Genomic DNA, 3,733 nt, shown 5'->3' on the forward strand with positions numbered 1-3,733 from the left:
ACTCCTAATGCTGAGCTCTCATCACTCAGCTGTGATGCTCCTCGCCCCACTGGGAGAAACGCCACTGTCACAAAAACAGAGGCAAATATTAAAGATCACAGACAAGTCAGAAGTCCCTAATCACGTGTTGGAGGCTGATACCTTGGTCTGCATGCACGAAAACACAGCTCAGATTGGGTCTAACTGGGGAAAAGAATCCAGCTGTGAATCAGTTACATAGTACACACACAAACACAACTACCAAACAAAACAGGTACACAAGCATATGCAATGCATACAGACAGACACACACACACACACACACACACACACACACACACACACTCATGAACACAGAGATGCTCATACACAAACCCACAAGTACGTAGGCAGATCCATTGCCGAGTGCAGCTTTCCAGCTCCTTCTGACCTGTGCTTGTTGTTGGTGAGTTCAGATACTTCTTTCAGACTGTTGCCAAATTCTCAGCTTCTCTTCAGAATAAAGGAGGAGCCATGGTGGGTAATTGGCCAATTTCTTCCTGCCAGAAGGAGAGCAGCATGTTCAGGAGCCAGAGGGGACTAGAGTCACAAGGGACAGTGTCTCTAATACCAGGGATGTTTTGGACTTGTTTTCTCTTGGGCATAGTTCCAAGCTCAAACTTTTTGGGGCATTGATTCCTGCTGTGATTCAACTTTTTTTTGCAGTTGGTCCCTGTGTGATTGCTTTATTCAGTTTTGGTTTTGTTTGTTTGGATTTTTTGAGGATTGATATTCTTTTTTTATTTTTTATTTATTTATTTTTAATAGTTTATTTTCAGATTGGTTTCCATATAACACCCAGTTCTCTTCCCCACAAGTGCCCTCCTCCATTACCACCACTTCCCTTCCTCCTCCCCCTCCCCTTCATCCCTCATGAATGGATCAAGAAGATGTGGTATATATATACAATGGAGTATTACATGGCAATGAGAAAGAATGAAATATCACCATTTGTAGCAAAGTGGATGGACCTTGAGGGTGTCATGCTAAGCGAAATAAGTCAGGCAGAGAAGGGCAGATACCATATTGGCACTTATAGGTCTCTTGGGATTCAACTTTAACATTTATTTCTTAAAATAACTTCATGCTTAGAAAAAAATTATAAAGATGAGAGTGAATTCTCTTATGCCCTTCACAAATACTCTTTTACAAAACCTAACATTTTACCATGTGCACATGTATGTATGTGCATGTGTGTGTGTATGTGTGTGTGTGTGTGTGCATTGGAGATCTGGCTACTGATCTTTCATAAGCACACCACAGTGCATATTATCAGGAGGTACACACTTTGGTTCAGAGGTCAGGAGATGTTAACATTTCATATAGGAAGAGGATTTATTTTTTTAATAGTTTACTGTCAAATTGGTTTCCATATAACACCCAGTGCTTCTCCCCACAAGTGCCCCCCACCATGACCATCACCCCCTCCTTCCCTCCCCCTCCCCCTTCAGTCCATGGTTCGTTTTCAGTATTCAGTAGTCTCCCTTGATCTGTGTCCCTCACATTCCCCAGCTCTCTTTCCCCCTTCCTCTCCCCATGGTCTCCTGCCAGGTCTCTCCTGTTAGACCTATGAATGCAAACATATGGTATCTATCCTTCTCTGCCTGACTTATTTCGCTTAGCATGACACCCTCAAGGTCCTTCCACTTTCCTACAAATGGCCAGATTTCATCCTTTCTCATTGCCATATAGTACTCCATTGTATATATATATACCACATCTTCTTGATCCATTCATCAGGTGATGGACATTTAGGCTCTTTCCATGATTTGGCTATTGTAGAATGTGCCACTATGAACATTGGGGTACATGTGCTCCTATGCATCAGCACTTCTTTATCCTTTGGGTAAATCCCTAGCAGTACTATTGCTGGGTCATAGGGGAGGTCTATCAATAATTTTTTGAGGAGCCTCCACACTGTTTTCCAGAGCGGCTGCACCAGTTTACATGCCCACCAACAGTGTATGAGAGTGCCTGTTTCTCCACACCCTTGCCAGCATCTATATTCTCTTGATTTGTTCATTTTAGCCACTCTGACCAGTGTGAGGTGTTATCTCAGTGTGGTTTCGATTTGTATTTCCCTGAATATGAGTGACGTTGAGCATCGTTTCATGTGCCTGTTGGCCATCTGGATGTCCTCTTTGGAGAAGTGTCTATTCAGGTCTTCTGCTCATTTCTTCACTGGATCATTCATATTTCATTTATGGAATTTAGTGAGATTTTTGTATATTTTGGATACTAGCCCTTTATCTGATATCCATTTGCAACTATGTTTCCCATTCTGTCGGTTGCCTGTTAGTTTTTTTGATTGTTTCCTTTGCCTTGCAGAAGCTTTTTGTCTTGATGAGGTCCCAGTAGTTCATTTTTGTTCTTGATTCCCTTGCCTCTGGGGATGTGTTGAGGAAGAAATTGCTGCGATTGAGGTCTAGGAGGCTATTTCCTGCTTTTTCCTCAACGGTTTTTATGGTTTCCTGTATCACATTCAGATCCTTTGTCCATCTTGAGTTTATTTTTGTGAATGGTTTAAGAAAGTGGTCTAATTTCATTTTTCTACATGTTGCTGTCCAGCTCTCCCAACACTACCTGTTGAAGAGGCTGTCTTTTTTCCATTGGACACTCTTTCCTGCTTTGTCAAAGATTAATTGGCCATACACTTGTGGGTCCAGTTCTGGGTTCTCTATTCTATTCCATTGGTCTATGTGTCTGTTTTTGTGCCAATACCATACTCTATTGATGATGACAGCTTTGTAGTAGAGGCTGAAGTCAGGGATTGTGATGCCTCCCATTTTGGTTTTCTTCTTCAATATACTTTGGATATTTGGGTTTTTTTGTAGTTCCATACGAATTTTAAGATAGTTTGTTCTAGCTTTGAGAAGAATGCTGGTGCAACTTTGATGGGGATTGCATTGAATGTGTAAATTGCTTTGGGTAATAATGACATTTTTACAGTGTTTGTTCTTCAAATCCCTGAACATGGAATGTTTTTCCATTTCTTTGTGTCTTCTTCAATTTCCTTCATGAGTCTTCTATAGTTTTCAGCATACAGGTCTTTTACATCTTTGGTTAGGTTTATTCCTAGGTATTTTATGGTTTTTTGTGCAATTGTGAATGGGATTGTTTCTTGCTTTCTCTTTCAAGCTATTCCAAGAAATAGAAATGGAAGGAAGACTACCGGACTCATTCTACGAAGCACATATCACTCTAATTCCTAAGCCAGGCAGAGACCCAATGAAAAAAGAGAACTAGAGGCCAATATCCTTAACGAATACAGATGCAAAAAACTCAACAAGATACTAGCAAATTGAATTCAACAGCATATTTTTAATAGTTTATTGTCAAATTGGTTTCCATACAACACCCAGTGCTCTTCCCCACAAGTGCCCTCCTCCATCACCACCACCTCTTTTCTCCCCTCCCCTTCCCCCTTAACCCTCAGTTCATTTTCAGTATTCAATAAACTCTCAAACTTTGCGTACCTCTCTCTTCCCAACACTCTTTCCCTCTTCCCCTCCCCCTGGTCCTCCATTAGCTTTCTCCTGTTCTGCTAGACCTATGAGTGCAAACATATGGTATCTGTCCTTCTCTGCCTGATTTATTTCGCTTAGCATGACACCCTCGAGGTCTATCCACTTTCCTACAAATGGCCAGATTTCATTCTTTCTCATTGCCATGTAATACTCCATTGTATGTATATGTATGTGTATATATATATATA

Source organism: Suricata suricatta, chromosome 13 (genome assembly GCF_006229205.1).
Source record: "Suricata suricatta isolate VVHF042 chromosome 13, meerkat_22Aug2017_6uvM2_HiC, whole genome shotgun sequence".
In the NCBI taxonomy this organism is placed as follows: Eukaryota; Metazoa; Chordata; class Mammalia; order Carnivora; family Herpestidae; genus Suricata; species Suricata suricatta.